The 14,006-nt window shown below is 45.1% G+C and overlaps 1 long non-coding RNA gene across 1 annotated transcript in view; it reads right to left on the reverse strand.

Annotated features, from left to right (window-relative positions):
• Positions 1-13,504: 13,504 nt before the first annotated feature.
• Positions 13,505-14,006, reverse strand: part of LOC132328371 (uncharacterized) — a 28,228-nt gene continuing 27,726 nt past the window's right edge. The window contains exon 3 of the long non-coding RNA XR_009486763.1: positions 13,505-13,906. This is a non-coding gene — a long non-coding RNA (uncharacterized LOC132328371). The remainder of the gene's footprint in view (positions 13,907-14,006) is intronic.

The following is a 14,006-nucleotide window of genomic DNA, read 5'->3' on the forward strand; positions in this document are numbered from 1 at the left end:
TCCCTTTCTCCCTTGGATCTACTGCTTAAACAAGCTTGGGATTGTCAACACAGCAATAGCTGTTGTCTTATCCCAAATTAGCCAAAGTTCGTTGTGTTTCTGCAAGCTCTGGCTGCCGCCAGAGGAGCCCAAGGAGAGAGGAGCGGTGCCTGTCCTGCAGCACACGGACATTTCACAGATGGATCTGCTCCCAGTGAGAAACCTGTGCAAGGATAATAATAGCCACGATGCTATTTTTGTTGTTGCTGTTGTATTATTAGGCTCTCTCCAGCACAGGGCACGGAAAGAAAAACACAGGGACGCACAGAACAAAAGTGTGAAACCAAAGACAGGTACACGCTGCTCCCATGATAGAGGAAATGCACAATCATCTTCTGAAGGGGACCAAGGTTATCAGGGACAGAGGTGCTGAAACACAAAGGGTGTTTCACTCCAGGAAAGCATGTTAGAGTTGAGAGAAACCAGGAGCCAACCCAGTCCATGAAGTTTAACTGGAGTGCAGTGGGAGATGGGGTGTGAGAGCCAACCCTCTCCAAACGCAAGGAGGGAAGCTGGACCTAAATGAAAAACCAGTCCCAAATCCTCAAACCCAAAGCCCACAATGGAGATGATCTGAAACAGAGAATGTCGGAAATCTGGATTTGAGGTTTTCAGCTTGAGCCCATCTCTGTGTCTGAGATTTACAGTTTGACATGTTTATATTGAAACAAGATGGCTATAAATACAGTATATTTTTCTCCCAGTAGATTCTAAGGAGAGGAATGTTTAAAGCACTCAGCAGGGGACTAGCACAGCTCCCAGTGAATTTAATTATAAACTCTCCCTGCTTTTGCTCCAACTAGTTTAGGCTGGGAGTAGTTAGATTGCTTTTGAAAATCCCGCTTTATTTTTGAATAGCTGCAAATCATCTGTATTTATATAGCTGGATGTGCATCCTAAGAACATACACAAGAACATATTTTTTATTAGCACAAATCAGAAATTTTCCAAGCAGAACTTTTTTAATTTAGAGGGTAAAGAAGAGAGGACAAAACTAAATCTGTGCATAGGGGAAAAAATAACAATTTTGACAAAGCGAATTGATATTGTGAATGACCAAAGAAATTGTTTCACTTGATATCAGTTGGCCTGAACCATTGCACCATTGCCTCTCAGAACTGCTGGCATAGCCTCAGGTGCTGTGGATGGAGGGATGGACCTATTCTCTGCCACGGGCTGAGATTTCTGGCCAAACCACATGCCCAGTCATGCACAAGTTTCATTATTGCTTTGAAATCAGCCAGGTATCATTTCTGAATAAAAGCAACATGGCTATTAACTTATTGGGCAACACTGGCCTACTTAAGAGTTTTATCAGATCTGTCTAAAGATTCATGGCAGGGACAAGAACCTCTTGCAAAATTTTATCTGTGGCCATGTAATCCTGTGTGATTATTTTTTCTCATTGTCTGAGCAGAATTATTTTGTCTCATAAGCATTTCTGGCATTTCACTCTGCACAGAATGAACCTGTTTTAAAACTGGAAAAAGGTGGAAGGCAAAAAAGCTATTGTTGATGTACAGAGTCCTTAATAATAATAACTTTACCTTTGGAGAAAACTATTTTTCATTAACTGAATGGATGGTAGTATATGATGGTGATTAAGCTCAATGGAGCTGAGTCCAAGGTGGGGAAGATAAAGTTACAACTGAGAATCCACTTTAAGTGCAAAGCCAGCTTCTGTTTGGAGAGGTGTTTGATGGAAAACTGCACTGCTTCTAACTAAATGAGGCTTAGATAAGTATAATTTTGTATGTACTAAAATTAAGATTCCTCTAGGTCTAAACTATGAAAGTTTCCACACAATTAGCACTCTTGAGGAGCACAGAGAGCACACAGCATAAAGAAAATGTCACTTTTTGATTTAATAAATGAGACCAAACATGCTGTTCCATTGGGAGAAGGAAATAGAGCCATCAATGAGCCAGGTTTAACCAAAATAACTGAATAAACTTCAGAACCATTCACTCCAGTGAATTCTGCTTGTTCCAGTCTAAGGGAAATGTTTTTCTTCCTCACCCTGGTCTTCCTGACTTGGGCTGTCTCTCCTCCTGCCTCCTGTGGACCATGCAGCCCCTAAGCCCTGGATGGAGACTCAGGGCTGTGTATGAGCGTGGCCTTTTCACCCCCCTCTGCTCCCTGCATTTAATCCAGAGGTTTATCCCAGGGAGGATAAGTGCAAGTGGGAATTTCTCCACCACAGGCTCATTTGGAGCCAGCCCCCTCGAGCCAGGCTGTGACCTGCCCCCATCTCTCAAGCACCATGAAACACAGAGAAAAAGGCTCTAAATTCTTCATTAACCATTGTCAGCACAGGGAACAGAATAATGCAGTAAAAAGGTGGGGAGGTAATAAACAGACACCATCTCACAGGGGTGCCTTGACGAGACAAATATCAGACGCTGAACAAAATGCATCCCCTCTTAAGTGGCATTTCTATATTTAACACCATCTAAAATGTGATAATTTACACTGTCACAACATGTCTCTTAGAAACAGTCCCATTTTACTTGCAGTCAGCCAAAGTCTGGAACTCAGATTCCGACCTCCTTTCTAGTAGGAAAAAAATAGAAGGAAAGGAAAAAAAAAAAAAGGAATTAAAAAAAAAAGGAAAAGCTAACATCTGGCAGAGCTGGGTATTTATTAGACTTTATAAAACTCCACGCTTCTGTTGTACATAAGACAGGCACAAAAGGGGCCCCCAAAGTGTTATTTCCCCACCAGTGTGAAACAAGTGGCTTATTCAGTAAGTTTTCAAAGAACAGAGGCAAATGGATTATCTCAAGGAGAAGTTAAACACAGAGAAATGCACTGTAGCTCACTGTTGGGTTTAGCTGCCTGCTGGATGTGGAGGAAGGGGGGAAATCTATAAAATCTATCATCGTGGTGTCCAGCTGAGACTTTACACTTCTCAGGGAAATCTGAGCTGTGAAGCACCAACAGCTGCTTTTCTCCCAACTTGTGAAATCACCCACAGAACGAAAGTGTTTTCTTAAGAAATTCTCAAAACACAGCAAAGAGGAGCTCACTAAATCCTCTGGCTCCTGAGGCCGGGTCAGGATGACAAGGTTTTTCCAGCCTAGCTGTGACTGTCAGGCTCAATGAGGTGTGATTTGTGACCAGTGTAGCTGGGCTGGTGAAAGCCCCAATCCAGGGAGAATTACACAGGCTTTTGCTTGTTTTCCTTCATCCAGCCCCACCAAAACACAGGTTCAAAGCCAAGTCCCTCTCCAAGGGTGCTTGACCAGTTCCCCACTCCCAGCTTTCCAAACAGGGGCAGATCCAAGGTAGGATTGAAAGTCCTCTTCACTTTGCAGCCTGGCTCCTGGGATCTGCTCCAATAGGTGTGCCCAGCACCTAGATCACATACAAACCCAGTGTTTTCTTAGGTCTGTGGGGTTAAAGAAGAACCTTTTCCCTAAAAGTGTTCAGTTGCAAAGTCCAGGCAGTGGGAGCCAGGACCCAAGAGTGACCTTGTAGCAAGAGCAGTCATGTTCCTACCTAATTCAAAAGCAAAAAAAAAAAAAAAACTGTTCAAAATTTGGATTTGTGACTTATCTTTTGTCTTGCTGAGACTGAGATGTTTCTGATCTCTTCAGGATGAAGGATACAAGGGAAGGCTGAGGATGATGGATAAAAGTGAGGGATGCAAGGGGGGTTGTGAGCAGTCCCATGGGATGATCAACACAGTACTTGATACTGATGCTGTTCACAGGGCACAAAAGTAAGAGACTGGTACCAGAGCCAGGCAGAGCTGCTGGAGAGAGGGGGACAAAGTCCAGCCTGACCATGACACAAGTTCCCCAAACCCTGGGGTCAGCTCAGAGAGCTTAGCTGAGCCCTTTCCTACTAGAACCCAGCAGCTCTGTGCCCTGTCTGGGCTAATTAGCTTTTCTTTACACCAGAGAAATTCTGGCTGCCATTTTCTGAAACAAGCAGGTCCTTAACACAGAGATACCATCAACCAGTAAAATGAGTTTGAGGATTTCTGCTTGGCACAGCAGTGCAACAGGCTGGAGGAGGGAGACCTGATATGTGAGAAAGCAATTTTTTTTTTCAAGTATACAGGGAAGCTGCTAAAATATCCTGCTTCAGCCAACCTGAAACAGTTTGGGTTGCACTTACTGAGTACTCTTAAATGTATAAATAGTTTCAGGGCATTTGGCACCTTTCACAGATTGAGAGACACAGCTGATGTCTCTTCTGCTGCAGCATCTCAGGCATTAATCTCAGTTCAAATCGTATCCCTGTTGAATTCAAAGTCTTTCTCCTCCAAAAATAGCCTGATCATGCAGCTACAGGGCATGTCCAGGGGTGGGCACAGCAGGGTATTCCCACACAGGGTAATCAGAGTTTCTTTCCCGAGCTTGGCTCAGCAGACAGACATGATCTGCCTCTTCACCCTTTTGCCCATTCACGTTTCATGCAAATGGTAGAAGAGATGGAAATCAGCCCAGTTCCTCATGGAGGGCAACGACTGAGACCCAAGCCCTCCTCCCAGGGTATGGTCAGAAAGGAGAGGGTCATGGCAGGTATTAGCATCTGTTCTGAATGTCCAACCTTTCAGTCTTATGTATAGGACTCAATTTTGGTCAAGTAAAGCATCCATTTAACCCTGAAACACCTTTTTTTCTTTCACTCTGCAAATCCCAAACCAGTCAATTTGGGGCCAATCTAAGTAATTACAATAATTGGTTTAATGTTGAGCTATTCACTCAACCTGAAGTCGTTTATTCATTCAGCCTATTGCCCTTCACCTAGACTCCAGGTTTTATAGCACCCAGCAGGGGTGACACCCAGCCCAGAGTGCCTCTGCAGGGTCCTGCCACCCCTGGGGATGGTCCCCACAGCAGGCACGGAGGGAGCACCTTTGCTCTGCATCAAGTCGTGTCAAAACATCCAAAGAAAAAGACCAAAATAGCACCCTCAGTCCTTGTCTTACTCTGTCTGCAGAGAGATGTGCCAGTTACCTAATGGCATCAAATTAACAAATGAACAGGTCTGGTAGACCAATTAGCAGAGAGTGCAAGCAATTTTCAAACAGGCTGCAATTGTCAGCTAATGACCTTGGAAAAAGCTTTATTTTTCTGGCTCCCTCAGAAAAGTCCATATTAAAATTGTTGATAGCTGCTGAGTGTCACTTTTTGGGCTTTCATGTCATGGAAGTGAGCTGGGTAAAAAAAAAAATATTAAAAAAAGGGGGGGCCAAGTAGGTGTAATTCAAGCATCATCTCACTGCCTTGCCAGTCACTTAAGGGCTCTGCATCTTTGCTCAGCAGGCATATCAGCTTCTCTCTGGGGCCGTTCACTTCTCAACACCCAGCAATGCACCATGCATCTGCTGGAGCACCACAGGATGAGCTGAAAGATCATCTCAGCTGCACCCTGCTCTTCCAGACATCACTGGGGCTTTCCTTAGGGAAAGGCAGCTCCCTTCTTATGCTTCTCAAGGAAAAGCCTCAAACTGAGTTTTTCCCTCTGCCCCTCCTATTTCTTAAATAAAATCAAGCCAGTGTGTTGACCCACAGATGTCCATCCCCATCCAGGAATTGATAACTTGTGTGTTCCAAAGGTTGGTAACACCTCAGTGCCTCCCAGGAGAACGCAGTGCTGAACACAAGGTGGGATAAGACAGATTTCTGCATACCAGAGCATTTCATTTGGGACCATGCTGATGTGTCACTTTATCTTACTTCAGCTGGCCCCTTCCCAGGAGCTGCCATCAGTCCCGGAGCAGCCCAGGAATTAACAGCCAGTATCACATGAGCCCTCTGGGCTGGAGAGGGAAGGTTTCCTCACCCAGAGGAAGCTGCTGTGGCTCTGTTGAAGCCAGCTGAGTTCCAGCAGTTTGCAACACAGAAGGGACATGACCTCATGGGGAAGCAAAATCCCAAGTGCCCAGGGCATGCAGGCTTTGGTCCTCATTCACTTCCCTCCAAGGTGGCCCAGCAAAGTCTCAATAAGATGGCCAGAAACAGAGAGCATGTTTTTGGTTGGCTTGGAGCTCCCCAACACCTGCCTCAGGCAGCTGGAGTCCATGACTCCCAGAGAGAGCCCTCTGAAAAGGAGAATGTAGAGAGGGAACAAAATAGTCCAGGAGAGCAGAACCACTGCTGGTTATTCTTCTTGATTTTTCCTGTGATTTTGATACATTCCTTTGCAAGATACCCATGATATTGCAGGTGCTCCCCCCTCTCTAGCACCCAACTTTGCCACACCTAGGAAGGTCACACTGGAGTCTCTGGTGGTGAGCCCCCAGGGGCTTCCTCGTGCTGCCAGCTCCACAAAACTCCCAAGATCTGAGTGTCTTTGAGACTTCCATGCCTCTGTCAGCTGCAGTTGGAATCAACTGAGAGGCTCCCCCTTATTAAAGGTCAAGAAGATAGACTGTAGGTGGATAACTCCTGCAATTGTGTGTGCCTTGTTCCCTTAGGAAAGCAGGTTAAAGATGGAGTGGAAGGGATTAAATTCTCTGAGAATGCTTCAGAACATGCTTTTCTAAGAAATATACTGCATATCCACAACTCCTTACAGAAAAGAGCAAGATGAAAAGATTTTAATGGTAATTTGCCTCAGAGGAACAAATTATGAATTACTTCTGGCTCAGATGCTCCTGAGTAAGGGATCAGACCAAAATGAGCCTGACAAAGCCTTTGTAATTTCTCCTTACTATGAGGTAGTAATAGCATCATCTGTCCTGCAGCATCAGGGTCACAGATGATTGTGTAAATCAATAAAGAAGACAAGCATCTTTCATCTGAATCAGCTACTCTGTGTGCTGTTTATTTGGTACCACTGTGACTCAGAAAGCTTAATTCCTATCCTGTTATTGGACCTGGCCCAAGACCTCAGCAAGCTCCTGTGCCTCAGTTTCCCCACCATAAAACAGGGATATTGGCATCAACACAGTTTCAGAAAGGGCTTGAAAACAGACACTGATATTAAAAGGTGACCATGACAAATCTCCTGCTGTCACATAGCCATCAGTGTTCCACAATTTGCTATTGCAATGAAAAAAAATAGCAATTCAGTCCATCCCCACACACAGGTGTTGACAAGCTGTCCTTTTAGAAGCAAGAAGAGATCAAAATAAAGATCAAAAATGGGCTGCTACCCCTCTAACTCTGCTGTTTTGCAGTTGGAGCCCTGGAGGTGCCTGATGCCCTGGGCTTGCTTCCCTCATTCCCAGCCTGCCTCAATCCCTCCCTGGGGGTGTTGGGATGGATCCAAAGCTTGGCTTTGGTCTGCCCCTATTCTCTTACCGAAGAGTTATCAGGATAGTAATGAAATTTCCACAGGCATGGCACAGGCGTTTCCAGTCTTGGCTCACAGCCTGGGAATCAACACCAAAACTTCATAAAGACCCTCCCAGACTCGTTTCCTCTGGTCTGTTTCGGGCCAGGCATTTTCACACAGGCTGCATCCCCACATCACATCTGATAAGCTAAAGGGCCCAATCACTCACCGAAATAAGAAGTGCGAGCCAAGAAGTTTCAAGTAAGAGAGGACATTTTCTGCTGAGATAGGAAGCGAGATGATGAGCTGATAAGTAGGAGAGATTTCACATGGCTATGAATGCGTTGTGTTTATATGGCCTTACACCACAAGGATGAGTTAATAAACAAGATGTGCTTATATGGCTATCTCTCACGTCCAGGTGGTGATAAGTACATTGTAATGGCAAAACTCTACATCCCATATAACCAGATTAAAAGGTACAGCTTCTTTTAGCAACACACCGTACTCTTTCTGGACATAAATTTACTTTCTATTTACTATTTATTTATCATTTACTTGGTATTTATTTGGCATTCACCCCGTGTGTGTGACAACGATTAAATTTCATCCACTTCTCTCTGTTTGCATGCATGTATTTGTAACCTTATTCCAGACTTATTCAAACCTTTTAGGATTCAAACATGCCCTGCTCCCGCTGCTTGAAATTTCACCTGCCCATCTCACCAAAAACGCTGGGCTCAGAGCACTGCCAGACTGGGCTCGCCACACCAGAGAAGCGAAAACCCTGATTTAAAGTCACCACTTCGCAATCACATTTAACACAACCCAGCTTAAATTAAGCAAGCAAACAAACAAACAACATGTTCCAAAATGAACCATAATGTTTCAGAAGTCCATAGAAACATCCACCACCCCTAAAAATAAATAAATAAATGAATAAATAAAGTCACTTTTTATAGCCACAGGATGCAAACTGAGAATGCAGAAGTGCATTTACACAATAAGGGTGAGGGGAATAATCAAGAATTCGTGCAGCCTGTTGCTCCCCCTCCTTAAAGTCAAGCTCCCTTTGGTCCCAGCACCACTGATATCCCACCAAGAGGAGGCAATTCCGCCAGCTTCCCCGCGGGGCTGGGGAGAGCTCTGCTCTCTTTGGAAATGCAAATACGAGCTTGGGTGGCCAGGTGCAGCCATCTCCTGTGCTGGGAAGCCTTTAGCAGGTGATTTAAGTCCTGGAGGAGGAGCTGCTCATTCCCACCCGGCAGGTGCTCGGCGGGAAGCCTTCCCCATCCTTTGTCCCGGGAACAGCAAACACGGGCTCAGCTCTGTCCCCTGCCTTCCCCATCCTTTGTCCCGGGAACGGCAAACACGGGCTCAGCTCTGTCCCCTGCCTTCCCCATCCTTTGTCCCGGGAACAGCAAACACGGGCTCAGCTCTGTCCCCTGCCTTCCCCATCCTTTGTCCCGGGAACAGCAAACACGGGCTCAGCTCTGTCCCCGGGCATGCACATATGCTAATGCTCCCAAATGTTTCTCCTCCGAGCTGGACCCAACAGGAATCTGTCCCTTTTGGATGTAAATGGCCCTTGGAGGGGTCTGATACCCCCATCCTTATCTGGGACAAATTCTCCTGCTCTGTTGGAGATGAATCGCTTGTGCTGGGAATCGTGTTGCAGGTGTGAACACCTGCAGAAGGGTGCCCGCCTGTATTTTCCTTTGAAGTCTATCTCAAACAGCATTTGTCATTCATTTACAGTGAAAAAACGATTTCCTTTTTTTTTTATTGAAGTCCGCTCGAAATTTCCTGCAAATCGTGGTTTTATTCCTCCTGGCACAAGAGGGGGATCTGCAAAGGGGATGAAGGGGAATTTGCAAAAAATGTGCTCATTTTCAGCTTTCTTTCCTCAAAATCTCAAAACTCCTGCACGTTCTCCTTAGGTGTAATTCTGAAATAAGAGTTCTGTTTTAGAATACAATAATAGTAAGTTTTGGTTTTTTTAAGAGCATTAGCCAGGGGTTAAAATGACAAAAAGATCCCTTAAGCAACGGCTTTCAAATTTCCTTTTTTTTTTTTTTTTTTTTTGCAAAGAAGTATAACTAACTAACCCATTTCAGATAGTGGAATATTATAAATGATGGAGGGAAACTGCACACTTGGGTATGTACATGAAAGCAGTGAGTTGCCCCAAGGACACCACTGAAAAAGCCCTTCTTTGATACTGCCTTTGTCAGGGGGAGAAAATGTTTAAACACATTAACCAATTTAAATAGGCAAAAGGAAGAGAAGTTATTTCCTTTAGAAACTATAATGCACTGTAAATCAAAGAAACTTTCTGGAAAATGTAGTAGACATGAGAGAACAGATAAAAGACAAACCAAAAGAAACTCAACTAATTACTATAGAAAACAAAAAAGTACATTCAAACTCTGCTGTGTTATATCCTTGTTCCCTGAGACCACGATTTTCCTTCAAAAAGAGAAAAGAAAGAGGCATGTAGATCTGGTTTCTCTCTGCCTCAGTTCATCCAGTGTGTGCCCAAAAGATAAGCAAGAGAGTTTGGTCTGTGCTGTCATCCATCTTTAGCATCTCGACTAGCCAAAGGGATGCTGAGGATGCCAGGGAAAGAGCAGCCCTGTTGGCCCACCTTTGATCTTTCATATGTGACTTACACAAATCAAACACTGCACATTAAAACTGGTTTGGTCTTTCCATTTTCTCTGATGGAGAGGCAATGCTGAAGCACAGACATGACTGAAAGGAGAGAGGGTGCTGGATCAGAGGATGCAGAGCTCACCTGGAGACATTTAAAGACCATTTTATGAACCAGGCTACAGCTGAAGTACATACACCAATTTTACTGCAGTGCTGCCCACTGAGCCACAATTAGCAGGACTCCTGTGTGGGGTGTAGGTTTCTGTGTCTGACAGGTTACAGCCCATGATATGCTTGAAAATTGATGTTCCTCTTTGTTAATGTTTTCACTATTGAAGAAATCTCTGAGAAATATGGTAGCTCAGGGGCTAACAACCTGTTCAGCCAGCCCTGATTCAGGGGGGTCACACGGGGCAGAGGAGCTGTGTGGATAACCGTGGGTAGAACCTGGTTTGCCTCCCTCAGCCCACCCTGACAGGTTGCATGTATCACAGCTTAGTTTTGCCTGTCTTCACCTGCTTTTATCTACAATGTGGGAGAAGGATTTGTGATTTAAATGTCTGAGACCATCGCTTCAAGTCACACTTACCCCTGCTGAGAGCCTGAGACAGGTGCCAAGGATGCTGTTTGATAGTCAGCAACATCAAGGCTGACTTGGATGATGAGAGAAACCTGTCCTCTGCTGAAATCAATGAGATGCCTTTGCAAAGTGCCCTACTGTTCTGTTTGTGAAGCTTGAGACCCTGGGAATACTGTTTGGGGTATATATATTTTGTTGGCATGTTTCATTACGTAGCCACTTGACATTTCCTCCAGAACAGCATTGCTCACCAGAACAAACGTGTTTGAGCACTGAGTCAATGCCAGCCAGCCAAGAAGAGCATTTATTGTCTCCTCTGTCTGCAAGGTTAGAAAGCTGGGAGGAGAAGAGAAATCCATTTGTTCTAGCTGGGATCATGGTGTGCTCACCACTGGGGATGTGCTCAGCACAGTTCAGTTCCCAGAGGTGTGCTGGGGATGAGGGCTGAACCCTCTTGGGTACCACAGGACAGTGGGAGCTGTGGCAGGTGAAGTCCTCTGACAGACAGTTCAGGTGCACTGCAGGGAGGTACTTGGCCTCCTTGCAAACCTCTCAACATCTCTCCATCCTTCCATTACTCACCTGGCAGCAACAGGCACAAGAAAAATCCAAGAGAGCTTAAAGCCAACAGGAGCTCATGCCTGGGGCTGTGTGTGGAGCAATAAGGAGCCAAGTGTCTGCAATAGCTGCTCAGTAAGTGAGCACCACCTCTCCTCAGCTGAGACAGGCTTCAGTGGAAGAAATAGGTTGTGACAGAGTAAGTGAAGATGATATCATGGGGAATTAGGGTTGCATGAGCAACCCTGAACATGGCCTTCCCTAATGCTGAGACCTGAGCAAGGCTCTGGGAGCAGCGGTGGGATTTCTGGGGAAGCAGCAGCCCACACTTAATATAAGAGTAATCACACAGTGAATAAAATACTCCAGTTTTCTGGTTTTTTGAAACCTTATTTTCCTCAAAGACAGAGGGGGTATAAGACCTTCATAGCACCATGTTGCCACATACATTACACAATTCCTCCCGACAAATATTGCATTACACCAGGTCACATAGTCCTACAACATGCCAGATAACATCTCAGCCACGGGGCAAGCTGGATATCTCTGCTTTTTCAACCCAAAAATATGCATTCACTGTGGTCTTAGGGCTTCTTCATCAGCTTGACTTTCCCATTTTTGTCTCAGCCCACAGTCTTCCAAAAAAGTAAAGGTTTCTGGTTAGAGGTGAAGGTCAGTTTGAGGAGTCATGCCCTGGTCTCAGTGCCCCCTGGGATAACCCTTCCATGGTCCAGTCCACAGCCTTCCCAAGCACACACAGCTCATCCAGCAGTGGGATTAAGACCCAGAGGTATCTGTTGCCAATAGGCTCTTTCAACTCCAAGCTTCAGCTCTGAACAGTTATCTAAGACTATCTGGGTCTGTGGGTCCTCACCTTTACCTTTCCTCCGGAATGAGGTTTCAAATCATCTCAGGTTTGCTCTCTCTGGAGACACCAGAGGACCCTCCTCTGCCACACTGCATCAGGAAAAAAAGAGATCAGTGAAATGGCTGAGACAAATCTAAATACAGCATCCTTCTCCATAAGTTAAATATTTTTAATAGCAGTCAAAAAGTCTAGTACAAGTCCAGATTGTCTGGCCACCTCTTCCTGTTCTCCAGGCTCCATTGTTAAAGCAATGCCTGTGCTGAGTTGAGCTTTACTTTGTTAGCAGTAGCTGGTTGTTTTTTTTTTTTTTTCCAGACCACTGCTTCTCTTCTTCTTGGGAACATTTGCCATCTGTTTTATAATTTCACCATTATCTGATGGTAGGACTCAATGACCTCTCTAGACTTTAATTAAAGTTTCTTTCTTTTTAAATCATCTTCATCAAATTCATGTTTCCAAGCCACCTCTCTTGTGAATATTTTATCATTCTGACTGCAAGGATTACATGACAGAAATATATTAATTACTTTTTATTTTATCAAACTGATGAATTAATCTGTGATTGGGTATGAAAAGGGTAGAAAATGTCTCCTGAAGTCTACACAGATGTCATGTTAGTCATTCTATGAGTCACTTTACAATTTTTACACTATTTGAGTTTTCAACTGCAAATGCAGGCTTTAGCAGTTCAAACCCAACATGTGGCCACCCAGCTAAGCCTCGTTAAGCATTTACAACAGCTGAACCTGCATCCTGCACAGACCAGGGGCATCACTCTCCCCTGCAGAATGTGCTGAAGATGGTAGAAAGGAGGTAAGGAGGTCATTGTCTACCCCAGGTGCAGGGACCAGGATGGGAGCATTTGGGACATGAACTCCATCCAGGTGGGTGACATCTGAGCAGGGAGATGCTTGCCCAGAGCCAGATGGAGCCTTTCCTGGTGCCCACTGTGGCCCTTTAGCCAGTGCTGCAGGGCTTCTCTGCGTGGAGCAGAAATACTCAGTGACAGGCTCCTTCCTCCACTGTGGAATTCTTTGATGGCTGCTGTCAAGACAGTCAGGCTGAGCTTTAGCATCTCTGCTCCACTCCTCATCCATTAAACAGAAGGAGAAGAGAGGAGCACACTCCTGTACATCCCAGGGAGCTGTGGATAAACACATCAAACTCTGCTGTGCTGTCAGGCCTGGTGTCTGTGCGGGGACATCCAAAATCACAGGCTTAGAAAGTCAGCCTCTGCTTTTGAGTAATCAGCAGGACAGGAGTGATTAGTCTCCCTCTCTGCTAGCTTCAGACGCAGACACTTCCCTCCAGGCTGGGGAGGAAGGGAGGAACCTCGGTTGCTCTGTTTCCTCTGCTGAAGGCAGCAGAGCCCCAGCGATGAACTGTGAGTGCAGGGCTGCATCTGTTCACCTCCTCTCTCTGCCAGGGCTGCTGCTGCTGCTGCTGTGCTTCCAGGGCACACAGCTGGAAGGGAAAACCTCTGCAGGGGCTGAGAGGTGTTACTCAAATTAGGAGACACATTTATCATTGAACCACCTGGAATACATTGATCTCTTTATTGTGCTTCCACAATGGCATCACATGGAAGTGTCACAAAAGTCTGTTTGTTTAATATTTGTAATGCAGAGTGTGAGGTTTTACAAGAGTATGGTCAGAATGGAATTAGAGAAATAAGTGGCCTAATGTTCTGACTGATAGTTAAATCATGAAAACTAGGAACTATTACTCAACAAATCTCTTAGGAAAGCAAGGAGCAGGTAAAATGAGTCCATCCCTCTCTGGTCCCAAAGTATTCCATGATCTCATGCAGCCCATCCCTGCCAGCAATGAGGGAAGGACTCTGAAGGCAGGTCTAGAACAGTTTAACCTCAGGTGACACTGCATTTGTTCTGTGCCTTTCTGTCCCCTGGAAAAATCCCTATGGCAAGGAAACTCCACCTTGAGTTAATAGAGGGTGATTCCAGGTTCACCTAAGAGAAAGAGAAAAAGAAACAGGGATATTAAAAATGGGGCCCTGGAACATCCCAATAAGTGTTCAGCTCCCTAACACATTCAAACACCACCAAATGT

Source organism: Haemorhous mexicanus, chromosome 6 (assembly GCF_027477595.1).
Source record: "Haemorhous mexicanus isolate bHaeMex1 chromosome 6, bHaeMex1.pri, whole genome shotgun sequence".
Taxonomy (NCBI): Eukaryota; Metazoa; Chordata; class Aves; order Passeriformes; family Fringillidae; genus Haemorhous; species Haemorhous mexicanus.